The 19,687-nt window shown below is 47.7% G+C and overlaps 1 pseudogene across 1 annotated transcript in view; it reads left to right on the top strand.

Annotated features, from left to right (window-relative positions):
- LOC147095887 (guanine nucleotide-binding protein-like 1) overlaps positions 1-19,687 on the top strand; it is a 90,308-nt pseudogene that overhangs the window by 58,423 nt on the left and 12,198 nt on the right. The window contains exon 3 of the transcript XR_015074834.1: positions 12,791-12,884. The product of XR_015074834.1 is annotated as a guanine nucleotide-binding protein-like 1 (transcript). The remainder of the gene's footprint in view (positions 1-12,790; positions 12,885-19,687) is intronic.

Below are 19,687 nucleotides of genomic sequence, written 5' to 3'. Positions count from 1 at the left end.
ACATTGGGCGGGCGCCACTGAATTTCCGGTTTGGGGCGCACAAACGGCGTTGCACACCCAAATGACGTCATAAGATGCGCGCGCAGCTGAGCGGGCGCTAACACTTTGCGCCGGCGCTAAATCCCAACTGAATTTCGGCGTAGGCGCAGATCCGGCGGCGCCCGGGCGCTAAGTGGCTAGCGCCGGAAATATACCCTTTTCTGGCGCTAACGGCTGGCACAAACAACTGAATTTCTAGGCCAAAGTGTGTCTGCAGACAAATAACCGGCTGCCCTTTATTACAGGGCTGACTTTCAGCTGCACACCTTGTCATTTATAAATACTTCATGTATTTGACCAGATGCCAGCAGTATGCCAATAAAATAAATCATTGCACTCAATTCTAAGTCTCCATTTTCAATAAAGTTAAATACTAGATCAGAATGTTCGATGGATTCCTGGAGAACACGGCGATCTCTGTATACAGAAGGTGAGAGTAAGTAAATTATTCCGGATAACACCCAGTGGGGACCAATTTAACTTGAGCGGCAGTGCAAAATGCGCGGTATCACGTGGGCCGCCTGTTACACACCTCGCCCAATATTCAGGTTAATTGAAGACAAATTTCTACCCCACACCTGTGATGGGCCCGGAAGGAATTTTTGCCAGAATTGGCTGCAGTTCTGTAATTTTTGTATCGTTCAGAAAGTGAGCGAAGTAATGATTGATGTATTGATGACATTATCCGGAATGGGGACAGGCTCCCGCGCTGCTGGCGATCTGTTCTGGTCCTGGATACACAAACATAAACACAACCAAGACAGGCCATATAATGAGAAAGTGACTTTGTGGCACTAAATCCAGGACCTCATGGTCACACTTCTGCTGCTCACTTCTTCTGCTAACTCAACCCAGGCCTTCTCCGTGATGGCAGCAGTTTTCTTATTTACGCTACTGGGAAACAGCACCTCCTCCTGGCCCTTCCATCACGGAGCAAGACATCAAGGGAGGCATCTGTGAAACGAGGGCAAACTTTCCTCTGTGGAGCGGTGGAGACACCAAACACAGAAGCAAAATTCAAATACTTCTTCCTGTGGCGATGTTGAGGGCCCGGTGCTCACTGCAGTGCCACCACCAGCGCACCCCCCCCGTTCTCAGCTCTGGGTTAATATCGAGGCCATTATACCGAGGGCCTGTCTGCCCTCTCAGGTGTAAGTAAAAGATCCCATGGCTCTATTTTGAAGAGCAGGTGAGTTCACCCCGGTGTCCTGGCTGCCGCGTTTCCTGCAACTGTGACGACACTTCAGAAGTACTTCATTGGCTGGAAAGTGTTTCGGACATTTTGAGGTCATGAAAGGTGCTGCAGAAATGACAGTTTCTTTCTTTCTCTACATCAAACCAAGATTCTGTGGGCAGGTGATTAGATATTTCCACACTACTCTCATCCTTGCTTTCAAATCCCCCCGAGATCTCTGCGCTCCTCCAATTCTGGCCTCTTGCCCTTCCCCGATTTTCATCGCCCCACCATTGGCAGCCACGCCTTCGGCTGCCTGGGGTCTAAGCTCTGGCATTCCCTCCCTAAACCTTTCTACCGCTCTCTCTCCTCCTTTAAGGCGCTCCTTAAAACCTACCTCTTTGACCAAGCTTTTGGTCACTTGTCCTAATATCTCCATATATGGTCTGGTCTCAAATGTGTGTCTGATAATCGCTCCTGTGAAGCTCCTTGGGATGTTTTACTGTGTGAATGGTGCTGTATAAATGCCAGTTATTGTTGAGGGCGGAGCTCGCAGATTGGGACAACAGGCTATTCTGGTGTCTCTGTCCGCGGCGCCTCACTTGTCACTCGCACAATGACCAGCTCGCGGGGCCTCGACAATCTCTTTCAGCTTTACCCGATGGCGGGAGGTCGAGCTCCCACAGCCGGAGTGGGAGTCACCACCGCCACAAGGAGCAGACGGACACGTCGGACAGCGAGTCGTTCTCCTTGTAGGTGGGGAAAATCAATCAGCAGCCGACACCATGGAAAGCGGGAGAACAGGGATACGACCCGAACAGGTGAGGAAAACCGAAGGATCTTTGCCTCTCTCCCAGTAGGGGAAGGGCGGATCCTGGCTGCTGCTAGGTTTTCAGTGAAGCCTTTAACGGTGAAACTTTAATACTACATCCACCCGAACTATGGATAATGCTCAGCAATAGTTCTGCACCTTTCTAATGTCAGTTGTTTTTGGAAACGCAATATTTGTGCAATTAAATAGAATTTACAGTACAGAAAGAGGCCATTCGGCCCAATTGATCCCTGCCGATGTTCACACTCCACACGAACCTTCTCTCACTCTCTACTTTATATTTCCCTATCAATATATCTTTCTATATTCCTTAAATAAAATATAGCACATATAGTCATGCCATAAATAAGCAGTGTTTGGATGAGAGCTGGGTGTTGATCAGGACACCAGGAGAGCTCACCTGTGCTAAGAATGGTGCTATGGAATCTCTTGAATCCACCTGAACTGGCAGGTGGGCCCTCAGTGCTGTACTGAAGTGTCAGCCTAGACAGTGTCAGCTGTGGCTCAGTGGCTGGCACCCTCGCCTCTGAGTCAGAAGGTTGTGGGTCCAAGTCCCACTCCAAAGACTTGGACACAAAATCTAGGCTGATGCTCCCAGTACAGCACTGAGGGAGTGCTGCACTGTCAGAGGTGCCGTCTTTAGATAGGCGGATAAGGTGGGAGGAGGCTCGTGTGTAGCATAAACACCAGCATAGGCCTGTTGGGCCGAATGGCCTGTTTCTGTGCCGTACATTCTATGTAACTCTATTGTGAAACGTATTTTACAGTCAGAGGGGAACCAAGTCAAGTATTGAAGCCTTAAATTAATCCAGTTTATGGAGAGTGCAGTATTATGGCGAGACCGGCTGGTCCTGACCCCCAGGAGCACTGAGTGCTGAGCCGTGTGAGGGAGGAGCCCAGACTCCTGGGTACTGTAATGTGCTGCCATGTACTCACTTCAAATAAATTGGAGGTTTCTCACTCCAGGTTAAAGAGGAATCTAATAAAGGGTTTTCAAAGTTTTGAGAGGGTAAATAGTGAAAGATTGATTGGTGAATTGGTAACAATCATAATGATTAGTATCAAAGACAAAGTTAGAAATGTTTTCACACAGGGTTGTTGGAACATTTGGTACTTTACCACAAGTGGCTATTGAGATAGTCACTGTAACATTACTTAGAAGGAAATTGGATAAGTATTTGAAAAGGAATGAATAAAAAATCATGTGGGTAAAGGAAATGGGATTAGGATAGCTCCAGTTGAAAGGTGAGCAGCATAATATGTCACAATGGAGCAAATAGTCTCCATCACTGCTGATTTTATAGTTCAAATTAAAGTTGGATGGACAGGCTGGGGTTCCAGAGGGATGAGCTTTAATGGGCTGAATACCTTTGGTTGGCAGCTGCAGGGACTGCATTGTGAGGTGGTTGTGTTGGGCACCAGGTGAGGGGTGGTAATAATGGGTAGGATTTAAAAATGTTTTTTGTAAACCATTTCCAGATGCAGTAATCTAGTTTTTGTGAAGAGCTGTGACCTGTTAGAGATTAAATAAAGCCGCTAATGAGGTTAATAAACCAACTGTCAATCTATATTGGTTTCCGTTTGGGGGGAAAAAATAGCAACTGATGATTTCTTACCAAATCTCATGGTTAAGAGTTTGTCTCCTGATTATTGAGCCGGTGGGTTTGGCATTACTGAAAGAACCTGGGGTGGGGGCGGGGGGAATTGTGGAGATTTTTTTACGCAGCGAGTTGTTGTGATCTGGAATGCACTGCCTGAAAGGACGGTGGAAGCAGATTCAATAGTAACTTTCGAAAGGGGAATTGGATAAATACTTGAAGGATAAAACATTTGCAGGGCTATGGGGGGAAGGGCAGGGGTGGGGTGGGATTAATTGATAGCTCTATCATAGAGCTGGCACAGGCACGATGGGTCAAATGGCCTCCCTCGGTGCTGTATGATTCCATGCTGACCACCATTTTGCGGACAGAGAGTTGGCAGGTTGATTGTGTTAGTCCTGTTCTGACCTGGGCACAAGGAGGGGCAAGAGTTGGCTGGGGAGGGGGAATGTCTCCTATTCCATGCAGTTTCTATTCCCCTTTCTCTTCATCAACCCTGTCCCCCGGGGAGATTGGGAGCTCGCTTGAGGTGTGTCCCCAGGCATGTTGGTGGACCAACCAGCCAGTTCATCTCACAGTGATATTTTTCATTTCCTTTCTCTCGTACGGCCGCCTCTGTCCTGGTGCATTCTTCATTGTAAAAACCAACCTTACGTGGCTGCGAAGGAGTGCGTTCTCGTAGCGGCATTTCCTGAAATTGCTAAAGATGTAATCGTGAACCTTCAGGTCCCAATCTCACTTCAGCATGCACTAAAGCCAACTGACTCAAGATGTCCCCCCACCCCACCCCCTCTCCACCCCCCCCCCCCCACCATCTCTTTGCAGGAGCTTGTCTCAAATCACCTTGACGTCGGGTGCAGTATAACTCCAATCTGTCGCTGTCGGTGTGAACTTCTATCCACTTCCTTCCTTCAAAATCTGTTGCGTTTCTTTGTTATTGTCCTCCTCACTGGTTGAGTCCAGGAGCCAGCAGCAGACACCTCAGAGCGGGACTGTGCTATAAATCAGAAACTGAGGCCCCCATTTACCGATCAACTCCGCCACACGCGGTCTACTTACTTTCCGTCTAAGATTGTTGTGTAAAAAAGTCTTCTCTCAGCTCAGTACATCCCCCCTCCCCACCCCTTGTCTGTGTTGCTCAGGTTCCGGCTGCATTTCGATAAAGAGAGCCGAGAGGAGATCGAGCGAAGGAAGAAGGTCATGCAGGAGAAAATGGTGGAGCCCATTCCAGAAGCCGAACTGGAAGTAGACATCGTCGACATTTACAAGCCCGGCTCTGGTGAGTGACGGCTGTGCTCGGTGTATTTTGTATAAAGGCCGACAGTTGCTGTCCAGGGAATAAATAAAATAGTTTGAAAAGATTAAGTTTTTTTTTAAAGTTCAATTGCGGACATTCCCTACAGAGCCGATGTTGCTGGATTCCATTTAACAGCTTTAGATTGAAGTTTAGCATTCCCTCCGCTTCCTTCACCCCACCATTGGTGGTCTTGCCTTCAACCGTCTAAAAGGAAATAATTTGCATTTATATAGCGCCTTTTCACCAGCCCAGAACGTTCCAAAGTGCTTTACAGCCAATGAAGTACTTTTGAAGTGCAGTCACTGTTGTAATGTCAGAAATGCAGCAGCCAATTTTGCGCACAGCAAGCTCCCACAAACGGTCATGTGATAATCACCAGACAATCAGCGATGTTGGTTGAGGGAGAACTCCCCAGCTCTTTGAAATAGTGCCATGAGATCTTTTACTTCCCCCTGAGAGAGCAGACAGGGCCTCAGTTTAACGTCTCATCCAACAGACGGCACCTCCGACAGTGCAGCGCTCCCTCAGTACTCCACTGGAGTGTCAGCCTAGATATTGTGCTCAAGTCCCTGGATTGGGAATCGAACCTACAACCTTCTGACTCAAATGTGAGAGTGCTACCCACTGAGTCATGGCTGACACCTAAATCTAGGCCCTAAGCTCTGGAAATCTCTCCCCCAAACCTCTCTGCCTCTCCCTCTCTCTCCTTTAAGATGCTGCTTAAAACCTCCCTCTTTGACCAAGTGTTTGATCACCAGTCTTAATATCTCCTCCTTTGGCTAGTGTCAATTTTTGTCTCATTACGATCCTGTGAAGCACCTTGGGACTTTTTACTTCATTAAAGGCGCTATGTAAATGCAAGTTGATGTTGTTTTGTCAGCCTTTATGATGAGTTACTGATCTTGGTCCTGCTGCTGTGCAGAGTGGGGGAGGGAATGAGCTTCCCCCACAGGCAGTAGGGTAGGGTAGTACAACGGTGATGACATCGGGCCAGCAACCCAGATGTTGAGGGTTCAGATTCCACCGTAGCAAGTTGTGCGATTGATTTCAGTAAACCTGGCTCCATGCTCTTCAGGTGAGGGAACCGACACTGTGGTCAACTCTTAATGAAAGAAGGAACTTCTTCCACCTCCTCAGGACCTCCCAAATCGCATCACAGCCAGTGAAGTATTTTAAAGTGTAGTCACTGTTGTAATGTAGGAAATAAGACAGCCAATTCTCACAAAGCAAACTCCCACAAACAGCAAATAGTTAAATGACTGAGTAATGTGTTTCTGTTGGTATCAGTTTCGGGAGGAATGTTGACCAGGACATTGGGAAATCTCTCCTGTTGTTCTTTGAATCGTGGCATGGGATCGTTTATACCCACCTGAGAAGGCAGACAGGGCCTTGGTTTAATGTCCCATAAGATGGCACCTTTGACAGTGTAGCACTCCCTCAGTACTGCACTGGGAGTGTTTGCTTGGATTATGTGTTAAAGTCTCTGGAGTGGGACTTATTAAATCTCCCCTGTACAGTCCCGTTCCACCTGGCTGGTGCCATTGGAGGTCTGGGTGACCGCTGAGCCTGGACAACACACTGGGATGGGAGGAAAGCAGACACTTTGTCAAAGTTAACTAAAATAATCACAACTATTACTAGGGATAGAGGAATGTGGTGCCTATAATATCACTTATTTGGTTTTTAAAGTAACGCCCCTGATGACTCAAAGGTCTGGAACTGAGTGACACAGACCAGGAAGGCCCCAGGTTCGTGCTCCGGCCTGTGCTGAGCTCGCTGACCTCTGTGGAAGTGGTGGTGAGGTCATTATAATTAGCCTGAGTGACCCCTGGGCTAGAGGAGGAGGTGCGGAGAGGGTTGGCCATGATGCCTTCCACAGGCGAATATCCCGCCGGTTAGCCTCGCGCGTTGAGATTGGATGAGGTACTGAGTGGCAGCTGGCCACCATGGAACTGCACCCGAGCGCCTTCAGGAGAAGAGTGGAGGAAAATCATCAAGAATGGACGGTGCCATCCCAGGGTTAATCGGCAGTGGCCTGTTGAAAGGGGCATCAGCAGACCCGTGCTGGGTAGAGCAGGTTTCTGGCCGTTCTCTCCAGCTCTGGCCTGGGGGTGTAGCTCGCTTGACAGAAAACCTGGATTGTTCACATTCCGCAGTGATCAGCGTTTCTGTGACTGACATTGCTGACTCCAACAAACTGTAAAAACTGCCCTGTCACCAACAGCAGCTGCTACGGCAGGAGTCCCATAACCCTTGCCCACAGCAGGGACAATGTCACCACAGATGTTTTTGGCAACATGGATCAATAATTTAAACAAACCCAATTGTTTAACTTTATCCTCAACACTGTGAAGGACGTTGGCACCGAGATCTGGAGCACTTCCAATTTCAGGTACCCAGCGTCAGCATCAAGCACTGCCAAAGATTAGTTGGATACAGAGTAAAGCTCCCTCTACACTGTCCCATCAAACACTCCCAGGGCAGGTACAGCATGGGTTAGAGACAGAGTAAAGCTCCCTCTACACTGTCCCATCAAACAGTCCCAGGGCAGATACAGCATGTGTTATATACAGAGTAAATCATCCTCTACACTGCCCCATCAAACACTCCCAGGGCAGGTACAGCACGGGTTAGATGCAGATTAAAGCTCCCTCTACACAATCCCATCAAACACTCCCAGGGTAGGTACAGCACAAGTGAGATACAAAGTAAAATTCCCTCTACACTCCCATCAAACATTCCCAGGGCAGGTACAGCACGGGTTAGATACAGAGTAAAGCTCCCTCTACACTGTCCCATTAAACACTCCCAGGGCAGGTACAGTACGGGTTAGTTACAGAGTAAAGCTACTTCTGTACAGTCCCATCAACACTCCCAGGACAGGTATGGTACTTGTTAGAGACAGAGTAAAGCTCCCTTTGTACAGTCCCAATCAAACACTCCCAGGGTAGGTACGGTACGGGTTAGATACAAAGTAAAGCTTCCTCTACATTTCCCGAACTATGTGCCTTGACTGAACCTTAAAAGAGCGCCCCCTATTGTACCAGTCTGACATTAAGCCGTCCTGTAGTCTCTGAGTGACAATGCAGTAATAAAGCCAGCTGTGTGTTGTGGGCCCTGCCCAAAAGGATGTGGGTTGAGGGAACCAAGAGTCATTTCCCTTGAACTCAGAAGATATTGGGGACTTTCATCCTTATCATTCTGGACTGGATTTAAATCTAGGGATAACTGCAGCACACAATGTACTTCTTTCACCCTCCCCGCAACGTAAATTATCACTGTGTTTGTCCCAGTCCAAATGAATTACCTTTACATCACTGGAACTGACTGGGCAACTAGCTGACTATTAGGTACGACCAGTCATGACATCCTTCGGCTTTCCCCCTGTAAGAACCGGGTTTTTCTGGTCCTCGTCTTGAGTTCCGTAGTACTTAGAATTCCAGGCTCGAGGGTTCGGAGAGTTAAACCAACATCATTTTATTCATTACTGTTCGGAGTGGTCATACAGCATATCGACAGTACATTCGTGTCCCGAGGGTCACACCGGGTTAGACATGTGGTGCCAGCATTTACGTCCCCGGGAGATGTCTGGCCCTCTTGATGTTCCACACGCCTTCTGGCTAAGAGAGAGAATACCTGTGGGGAAGCCCCTATTATACCTTGGGACAAGGGTCACTACATCACTTTCCTGGCAACAAGTGTTTTGTTACATCACTTCCCTGGCAACAAGCGTTCTCCAATGGGAATCACTAAAGCCCTTTCAGTTTGACCATGATCTGTTCTTTAATCTGGCAAGCAGGTCCTGACTTGTCTCACTGCTGTGGGCACCGAACAATGGCTAGTCAATCATTCTCTAGTCAGCAGTTAGGCCCTTTCAGTGACCCTGATCTGGTCGTTAGCACTTCGTTAATACTTGGCCTCAGGCTGGGGCAGGTATTTCTCTGTTCTGCTAGCTTTTGCACTCTGCAAAGCTGGGGCTGCTTTTTAATTTAATCTAGACTTTTCTTGTGTGAAGCCATTTTGTGAGCCAATTCATTGCCCATTTTATTCCCATTTCCAAATCCAAACCATTTTTGTAAGCCAATTCATTGTCCATTTTATTCACGTTTCCACACCCCTAACTAGGAGTTAGCTGTAGCTCAGTGGGTACCACTCTTGCCTCTGAGTCAGAAGGCGAGAGACTTGAGCACATAATCTCAGCTGACACTTCAAGGCAGTACTGAGGGAGTGCTGTGCTGTCGGAGGAGCCGTCTCTCGGGTGAGACGTTAAACTGAGGCCACATCTGCAATAGCTGATGTACATAAAAGATCCCACAACACTATTTTGAAGAAGAGCAAGGGAGTTCTCCCCGGTCGCCTGGCCATTATTTATCCCTCACCAAACATCACTAAAAACAGATTATCTGGTCATTATGATATTGGGAGCTTGTTGTGTGCAAATGGCTGCTGCGTCTCCTACATTAGAACAGTGACGATCACTTCAAAAGTACTGCATTGTCTGTGAAGCACTTTGGGACATCCTGAGGTCATGAAAGGTGCCATATAAAATGCAAGTACTTTCTTTACTTAGAATTACATAGAATGTACAGCACAGAAACAGACCATTCGGCCCAGCTGGTCTATGCTGTGTTTATAGTTCACACGAGCCTCCTCCCATCCCTCTTCATCGAACCCTATCAACATATTTGTTTTTCCCTTATGTGCATATGTAGCTTCCCCTTAAATGTATCTGTGGTATTTGCCCCGACTACACCTTGTGGTAGAGAGTTCCACATTCTTACCACTCTTTGGGTAAAGAAGTTGCTCCTGAATTCCCTATTGGATTCATTAGTGATTATCTGAATATTTATGACCTCTAGTCTTCTACTCTATCATAACCTTTCATAATCTTCATGCCCTCTATCAGGTCACCCCTCAGCTGCCTCTAGGAAAGGCCCAGCCTGTTCAGGCTGTCCTGATATGTACATCCTCTCAGTTCTGCTATCATCCTTGTGGATCTTTTTTGCACCTTCTCCACTGCCTCTACATCCTTTTTATAATTATGGAGACCAGAACTGTTCACAGTACTCCAAGTGTGATCTAACCAAGGTTTGATAGAAGTTTAACAAGAGGCTTTTCAGTTCTATCCCTTGAGAAATGTACCCCAGTGCTTGGTTTACCTTGCAGGGAGATTCCTGCTGGATGTAACTCACTGGGGAACCAACCCTGTGTCCTTTCTGTGTTGCTGGGTGTTAGACCTTCACCACCGGGCAAAGTACAGCTTCTGTAAGACAGCTTTTGCTTTTTGTATGTTGTGCTTTTAGATGATTGTTTTTCTCTCTCTTGTGCCCAGTGTTGCATTTTCCAAAGCGTTCTCCTTGGAACTACGCAATGACGAAGGAGCAGCTTCTGGTGCAGGAGGAGAAGGCATTCCGTGAATACCTGGATAAGATTTACAGCACATTTGATCCTGTGAAACTCAGTTACTTCGAGCACAACTTGGAGGTGAGGAGAGCGGCCATCGCAGATAACAGTCACTGGGATGATGCTAGGAGTAGGAAGCTATAGATAGGTGGAACACTTGAGATAAGAAAGAACTTGCATTTATACAGCACCTTTCATGATCTCAGGATATCACAAAGCACTTTACAGCCAATGGAGTACTTTTTGAAGCATAGTCACTGTTGTAATGTAGGAAACACGGCAGCCAATCTGCGCACAGCAAGCTCCCACAAACAGCTTTGGGATAATGACCAGATAATGTTTTTTATTGATGTTGGTTGAGGGATTAACATGGGTCAGGACACCGGGGAGAACCTCCCCCTGCTCTTCTTCGGAATCATGCCTGAGAGGGTAGATGGGGCTTCGGTTGAACGTCTTCACTGCAAGACAAAAGATACTGGGGCTATTTCTACTGGAGCAGGGGTGATTTGGGGTGGTTTATGAAATTATGCAGAGGCTTGATAGAGTGAAGAGAGAAAGAGTGTTTCCTCTGGTTGGGGAGTCAGTGACGAGGGTTGAATAATTTGAAATTATCACGAAGAGAGTGAGGAGAGGGATTGGGAGGAATCAGAGTGTAGATCAAAAGAGGTTACCCTGCCATACCTAGGGTATATTGTGGAATTCTGGAACCCTTGCTAGAGGAAGGACGAAGCTGAGCTGGAAAAGATGCACAGGAGAGCTAATATCTGGTGGGAGGGTTGGTTGGCTGCTGCCTGGTGGGATGGGTCGGGTGCTGCCTGGTGGAATGGGTCGGGTGGTGGCCGGGAAAACCTGTATTTAAAAAAAAAAAAGTAAGTTCGATGCGCACACAGCCTCTCCCATGCACACGTTCGACCTCTGAACCCCTGCTTTTATGGGAGCGGAAGTGCCGGTTTCCCGCGCATGCGCAGTGCATGCAGGAAACCGGCACTTGCGTTGGGCTTACGGGTGAGTACCCCGTGCGTACTCAGTCGTGGACACCCGAATTTCTGGGCCAGTATATTAGCTCTTGTTACAAAGGGATTAGAGTATAAGAGTAAAGAAGCCTTACTACAATTATACAGGGCATTGGTGAGGCCACACCTGGAGTACTGTGTACAGTTCTGGTCTCCTTACCTAAGGAAAGACATACCTGCCTTAGAGGGAGTGCAACAAAGGTTCACTAGCCTGGTTCCCGGGATGGGGGGATTGCCCTATGAGGAGAGATTGAGTAGACTAGGCCTATATTCCCTCGAGTTTAGAAGAATGAGAGGTGATCTTATTGAAACATATAAAATTCTTAAGGGGCTTGACAGGGTTAATGCTGAGAAGATGTTTCCCCTCGCTGGGGAATCTAGAACACGGGGTCACAGTCTCAGAATAAGGGGTCGGCCATTTAGGACTGAGATGGGGAGAAATTTCTTCACTCAAAGGGTTGTGAATCTTTGGAATTCTCGACCCAAGAGAGCTGTGGATGCTCAGTCGTTGAGTATATTCAAGACAGAGGTTGATAAATGTTTGGGACTGAAGGGATTTGGGGATAGTGCGGGAAGGTGGAGTTGAGGTAGTAGATCAGCCATGATCCTGTTGAATGGCGGAGCAGGCTCGAAGGGCCACCTGGTTTACTCCAGCTCCTATTTCTTATGTTCAACGAGACTGCGCAATAACATCTGCTTCTTGTTCATTGTACTCACTAATGAGAAATCGTGCCTTTCAGTTGTGGCCTTCCTCTCTTATCTCTTCCTAGTACATCCATAACTAGCTCTTATTCATACAGTTGCCTACTTCCACCTCAGTGACATCGCCTGTCTCCGCCGCTGCCTCAGCTCAGCTGCTGCTGCCACCCTTATCCAGGCCTTTGTTACCTCGAGACTCGACTATTCCAGGGCTCTCCTGGCTGACCTCTCACCTTGCACCCTCCGTAAACCTGAGCTCCTCCAAAACTCTGCTCCCCGTATTCTAACTCGCACCAAGTCCCGTTCACCCATCACCCCCTGTGCTCGCTGACCTACAGTAGCTCCTGGGCCGGCAATGCCTCGATTTTAAAATTCTCATCCTTGTGTTCAAATCCCTCCATGGCCTCGCCCTTCCCCATCTCTGTAACCTCCTCCAGCCCTACGGCCTTCCGGGATCACTGCACTCCTCCAATTCTGGCCTCTAAGGCATCCGCGATTTCTGTCGTCCCACCATTGGTGGCCGTGCCTTCAGCTGCCTGGGCCCTAAGCTCTGGAATTCCCTCCCTAAACCTCGCCGCCTCCCTACCTCTATCCTCCTTTATGACACACCTTAAAACCTGCCTCTTTGACAAAGCTTTAGGTCACCTGTCCTAATGTGATTCGGTGTCAAATTTAGTTTGATAATGCTTCTGTGAGACTGTGCGTTTCCTTCACCTGTCTGTTGTGGGCTTTTAGTTTTTCAGAAGCGGAGGCGACGGAGGCGAATCAGGACAACGGCTGTGGGGCCCAAACAACTCCTGAAATCCTGCGAGACCATCAGGCAAGGAAAAGGTAAGGCTGGGAATCGGGGCAGGCCCAGGAAACGAGTTCCGGCACAAGGGGCGGGAACACTCTGGACCGATACAAGTCATTTCATAATCCTCATCCAATCTTACAGCACAGAAGGAGGCCATTCGGCCCGTCGTGCCTGTGCCGGCTCTTTGAAAGTTCTGTCCAGTTTAGTCCCACAACACAGCTTTTTCCCACAACCCCGCAAATTAGTCCTCTTCAGGTACATGTCCAATTGCCTTTGAAAGTTACTGTGGAATCTGATTCCACCACACTTTCAGGTAGTGCGATCCAGACCTGAACAACCCTCTGTGTGAAGAAATGTCTCCTCATTTCCCCGCTAGTTCTTTTGCCAATTATTTTAAATCTGTGACCTCCAGTTACCGACCCACTTGCCGGAGGAAATAGTTTCTCCCGACTTGTTCTATCAAAATCCCGTTTAATTTCAAATGCCTCCAGAACCATCTCTGCTCTAAGGAGAGCGATCCCAGCTTCTCCAGTCTCTCCACATAACTGAAGTCCCTCATCCCTGGTATCATCCTGGTAAGCCTCCTCTGTATCCTCTCCAGGGCCTTGACATCCTTCCTAAAGTGTGGTGCCCAGAATTGTACACCATGATGTGCTGTCATCTTATAAACTCCGTCTGTTTCCCACTACCTCCGCAGTTCAAATCACGCTGAAGCCGGTGACTCCTTGCTGGGGTACTGAGCACAGGCGCCTGGCGCCCTCCCGTACCTTATCCACTACACTGTGAGCCGAGACTCGGAGAATGCTGCTCCACAGTGGGAGCATGTTTTTTTTATTATTTATTCCTGGAATGTGGGTGTCGCTGGCAAGGCCAGCATTTATAGCCCATCCCTAGTTGCCCTTGAGAAGGTGAGGGTGAGCTGTCTCCTTGAACCGCTGCAGTCCGTGTGGTGAAGGTACACCCACAGTGCTGTTAGGGAGTGAATTCCAGGATTTTGACACAGTGACGGTGAAGGAGCTGCTGCACGGTGGCATAGTGGTTAGCACTGTTGCCTCACAGCGCCAGGGACCCGGGTTCGAATCCGGCCTCGGGTGACTGTCTGTGTGGAGTTTGCACATTCTCCCCGTGTTTGCGTGGGTTTTCTCCGGGTGCTCCGGTTTCCTCCCACAGTCCAAAGATGTGCGGGTTAGGTTGATTGGCTATGATAAATTGACCCTTAGTGTTAGGGGGATTAAATACGTGGGGATAGGGTGGGATATGTGTTGGTGAAGGGGTTACGGGGATCGGGTGGGATATGTGTCGGTGCAGGCTCGATGGGCCGAAATGGCCTCTATCTGCACTGTGGGGTTTCTGTGATTCTGTGATATACTTCAAAATCAGGATGGAGTGTGACTTGGAGGGGTACTTGGAGGTGGTGGTGTTCCCGTGCGCCTGCTGCCCTTGTCCTTCTAGGTGGAAGAGATCGCGGGTGTGGGAGGTGCTGCCAAAGAAGCCTTGGCAAGTTGCTGCAGTGCATCTTGTAGATGGTACACACTGCAGCCACGGTACGCCGGTGATGGACGGAGTGAATGTTTAAGGTGGTAGAGGGGGTGCCAATCTAGCGGGCTGCTTTGTCCTAGACCAGCCAGACCAGTTTGATGGTGTTCTTGCCCAAAATCCAAACACGTGCACTGCATAGTGAATATGTTGTTGCTGAATTGTGTTCAAGGGCAGGAATCCAGCAGATTTTCCCCAGGCACGTCCCCCTCCCCCCACCCTCTTGGAGTGCGGAGGTCACTTGGAGTGCAAAGGTCCTGACGAGATATATCCCAGTGTGAGGCAAGGAAGGAGATTGCAGGGGCTCTGGCACAAATTTTCAGAACCCCTGAGGCCACAGGGGAGGTGCCAGAGGACTGGAGAACAGCTAACGTAGTGCCATTATTCAAGAAGGATAAACCAGGGAATTACAAGCCAGTGAGCCTAACATCAGTGGTAGGGAAATTACTGGAAAAAATTCTGAGGGACAGAATTAGTCTCCACTTGGAGAGGCAAGGATTAATCAATGATAGTCAGCATGGCTTTGTCAGGGGGAGATCATGTCTAACCAATTTGATTGAATTTTTCGAGGGGGTGACTAGGTGTGTGGATGAGGGTAGTGCAGTTGATGTAGTCTATATGGACTTCAGTAAGGCTTTTGACAAAGTCCCACATGGGAGACGGGTCAAGAAGGTACGAGCCCATGGGATCCAGGGCAATTTGGCACATTGGATCTAAAATTGACTTACTGGCAGGAGGCACAGGGTGATGGTCGAAGGTTGTTTTTGTGACTGGAAGCCTGTCTCCAGTGGTGAACTGCAGGGATTGGTGCTGGGTTCTTTGCTGTTTGTGGTGTACATTAATGATTTAGATATGAATGTAGGAGGTATGATGAGTAAGTTTGCAAATGACATGAAAATTGATGGAGTGGTAAATATCAAGGAGGGAAGCCTCAGGCTACAGGACGATATAGATGGGTTGGTTAGATGGGCAGAACAGTGGCAAATGGAATTTAACCCTGTGTGATGTGTGATGTGATGCATTTTGGGAGGACTAACAAGGCAAGGGAATACACAATGAATGGTAGGATCCTAGGAAGGACAGAGGATCAGAGGGACCTTGGTGTGCATGTACATAGATCCCTGAAGGCAGCAGGACAGGTAGATAAGGTGGTTAAAAGGGCATATGGGATACTTGCCTTCATTAGCTGAGGCATAGAATATAAGAGCAGGGAGGTTATGATGGAGCTGTACAAAACGCTAGTTAGGCCACAGCTGGAATACTGTGTGCAGTTCTGGTCGCCACACTATAGGAAGGATGTGATTGCATTGGACAGGGTGCAGAGGAGATTCACCAGGATGTTACCTGGGCTGGAGTGCTTCAGCTTTCAGGAGAGACTGGACAGGCTGGGGTTGTTTTCCTTAGAGCAGAGAAGGCTGAGGGGGGACCTGATTGAGGTGTACAACATTATGAGGGGCATAGATAGGGTGGATAGAAAGGAATTTTTCCCCTAAGTAGATGGGTCAATAACCAGGGGGCAAAGTTTCAAGGTAAGGGGCAGGAGGTTTAGAGGGGATTTGAGGAAAACCATTTTCACCCAGAGGGTGTTTGGAATCTGGAACTCACTGACTGAAAGGGTGGTAGAGGCAGGAACCCTCACAACATTCAAGAAGCATTTAGATGAGCACTTGAAACGCCATAGCATACAAGGCTACGGATCAAGTGCTGGAAAATGGGATTAGAATAGACAGGACTTCTTGGCCGGGGCCGACACGATGGGCCGAAGGGCCGATTTCTGTGCTGCATAACTCTATGACTCTGTAGGTCAATTGGATGTCCCGAGTGCTGTCCTGGCTGTGATTAGGTAACTCTGTACTAAGCTTGAATTGAAGTTAAGGTTGTCTAGTCTGTGTGACTCAACCATCTGAAGCAGTCACTACGCCCCTGGTCTTTGGAACTCTCTTCCATAACCACTTGCTCCCTCTGTGTGGCCGGGTCAACGAGGGAAGAACAGTAATGAGGCCTTTCCAATTCCGGCACAGCCTGAGAATGATTCAATTTTTTTTAAACTTCAAAAAACTCCTTTTGACCGCGTCCTCTTCTTTCTCCCTCCCGGTCCATTGCGACTCCTGCTCCCGGCTCTCCCTCCCTCTTTAGCCCGAATCCAACGTGAGAGTTGCTCCATAAAAATCTGCCGGTCGTTTCCCAGCTGCTGCTGCTGCGTTTTGCCTCTCCCGGATTCAGCTGTTCTCTGTGTGACTCTCGTCTGACACCTGCTGGCAGGAACCAGCACCACCAGCAGAAACCCTCGCTCTTCTCATAGAATCACAGAGCACAGGAGGAGGCCATTCGGTCCATTGTGTCTGGGCCCGCTCTTTGAAAGAATTATCCAATTAGTCCCACACCCCTGCTGCTGCTCTTTTCCCCCACAGCCCTGCATTTTTTTTCCTTTTCAGGATTTATCCAATTCCCTTTTGAAAGTTGAATCTGCTTCACCCGCTCTTTCAGGCAGTGCATCCCAGATTTAAACAAATCGCTACGTATGAAAAAAAAATCTCCTCATCTCGCCTCTGGATTTTTGCCCATTACTTTAAAACTGTGTCCTCTGGTTACTGACCCTCCCTCCTGTCACTGGAAACAGTTTCTCCCTGTTTACTCTATCAAAACCTCTATCAAAATAGAGGATAGGAACTCAGGAACAGGAGGGGGCCATTCAACGGGTCAAGCCTGTTCCGCCATTCAGTTAAATTATGGCTCATCTGTATCTTAACTCCATTTAACCGCCTTGGTTCAAGCATTTGTAATAAGGTGGATGAATTGGCTGCGCAAATAGAAGTAAACAAATACGATTTGGTTGGGATTACAGAAACGTGGCTCAAGGAAGGCCAGGACTGGGAACTCAACATCCAGGGGTATTCGATATTCAGGAAAGATAGGCAAAAAGGAAAGGGAGGTGGGGTAGCATTACTGGTTAAAGAAGGGATTAACACAATTGTAATGAAGGATATTAGCTCTGATGAGGTGGAATCTGTATGGGTAGAATTGAGAAATACTAAGGGGAAAAATACATTAGTGGGAGTGGTATATAGACCTCCAAACAGTAAGGCGGAGGTTGGGGATGGCATTAAAAGAGAAATTAAAGAAGCATGCAATAAGGGCACAGCAGTCATCATGGGTGACTTTAATCTACATATAGATTGGGCCAACCAAATGAGTAACAATACTGTGGAGGAGGAATTCCTGGAGTGTTTACGGGATGGTTTCCTGGACCAATATGTCAAGGAACCAACCAGAGATCAGGCCATCTTAGACTGGGTATTATGTAACGAGAAAGGATTAATTAGCAATCTTGTTGTAAGAGGCCCCTTGGGTCGGAGCGATCATAATATGATCGAATTCTTCATTAAGATGGAGAATGAAGTAGTTGACTCAGAGACTCGGGTCCTCAATTTAAATAAAGGAAACTATGATGGTCTGAGGAGCGAGTTGGGTAGGATTGATTGGGGAATGGCACTCAAAGGGTTGACGGTGGATAGGCAATGGCAAACATTCAAAGACCGAATGGATGAACTACAGAATTTGTTCATCCCAGTTTGGCATAAAAATAAAACAAAAAAGGTGGCCCAACCGTGGCTAACAAGGGAAATTAGGGATAGCATAAGGTCCAAGGAGAGGACATACAAATTGGCCAGAAAAAGCAATAATCCTGAGGATTGGGAGCAGTTTAGGATTCAACAAAGGAGGACAAAGGGATTAATTAAGAAAGGGAAAATAGAATATGAGAGTAAGCTTGCAGAGAACATAAAAACTGACTGTAAAAGCTTATATAGATATGTGAAGAGAAAAAGATTGGTGAAGTCAAGCGTAGGTCCCTTGCAGTCAGAATTGGGGGAATTTATAATGGGGAACAAAGAAATGGCAGACCAACTAAATACATATTTTGGTTCTGTCTTCACAAAGGAGGACACAAATAACCTCCCAGAGATGCCGGGGAACATAGGGTCTGATGAAAGGGTGGAACTGAAAGAAATCAGTATTTGTAGGGAAATGGTGTTAGGAAAATTGATGGGACTGAAGGCTGATAAATCCCCAGGGCCTGATAATCTACATCCCAGGGTACTTAAGGAAGTGGCCCTAGAAATAGTAGATGCATTGCTGGTCATCTTCCAGAACTCGATAGACTCTGGAACGGTACCCATGGATTGGCGGGTAGCTAATGTTACCCCACTATTCAAAAAGGGTGGTAGAGAAAAGGCGGGGAATTATAGACCGGTAAGCTTGACATCGGTAGTGGGGAAAATGCTAGAGTCCATTATAAAAGATGTAATAGCAGAGCACTTGGAAAGCAGTGACTGGATCGGACAAAGTCAACATGGATTTACAAAAGGTAAATCATGCTTGACTAATCTACTGGAATTTTTTGAGGATGTAACTGGTAAAATAGATAAGGGAGCACCAGTGGATGTGGTGTATTTGGACTTTCAGAAGGCTTTCGATAAGGTCCCGCATAAGAGATTAGCGTGCAAAATTAAGGCACATGGGATTGGGGGCAAGGTATTGACTTGGATAGAGAACTGGTTGGCGGACAGAAAGCAAAGAGTTGGAATAAACGGGTCGTTTTCCGAGTGGCAGGCAGTGACTAGTGGGGTACCGCAAGGATCGGTCCTAGGACCTCAGCTGTTCACAATATATATTAACGATCTGGACGAGGGAATTGGATGTAATATCTCCAAATTTGCAGACGACACAAAGCTGGGGGGGAGGGTATGCTGTGAGGAGGATGTCGTGAAACTCCAGCACAATTTGGACAGGTTGGGTGATTGGGCAGAAACATGGCAAATGCACTATAATGTGGATAAATGTGAGGTTATCCACTTTGGTGGCAAAAACAGGAAGGCAGATTATTATTTGAATGGTAATAGATTGGGAGAAGGGGAAGTGCAAAGAGACCTGGGTGTTCTTGTACACCAGTTGCTGAAGGTAAGCATGCAGGTGCAGCAGGCGGTTAAGAAGGCAAATGGTATGTTGGCCTTCGTAGCAAGAGGGTTCGAGTACAAGAACAAGGATGTCTTGCTGCAGTTGTACTGGGCCTTGGTGAGACCGCACCTTGAGTATTGTGTGCAGTTTTGGTCACCTTACCTGAGGAAGGACGTACTTGCCATGGAAGGAGTGCAGCGAAGATTCACCAGGCTGATACCTGGGATGGCAGGAATGACGTATGAGGAGAGATTGTGTCGATTGGGCTTATACTCACTGGAGTTTAGAAGATTGAGAGGGGATCTCATCAAAACCTAAAAAATTCTGTCAGGCCTGGACAGACT

The sequence above is a fragment of the Somniosus microcephalus genome, unplaced genomic scaffold, assembly GCF_052327205.1.
Source record: "Somniosus microcephalus isolate GS21.2 unplaced genomic scaffold, FLI_Smic_1.0 unresolved_chr1, whole genome shotgun sequence".
Taxonomy (NCBI): domain Eukaryota; kingdom Metazoa; phylum Chordata; class Chondrichthyes; order Squaliformes; family Somniosidae; genus Somniosus; species Somniosus microcephalus.
Note: the sequence above shows the minus strand (reverse complement) of the source record. Positions and strands in the feature narration are given on the sequence as shown.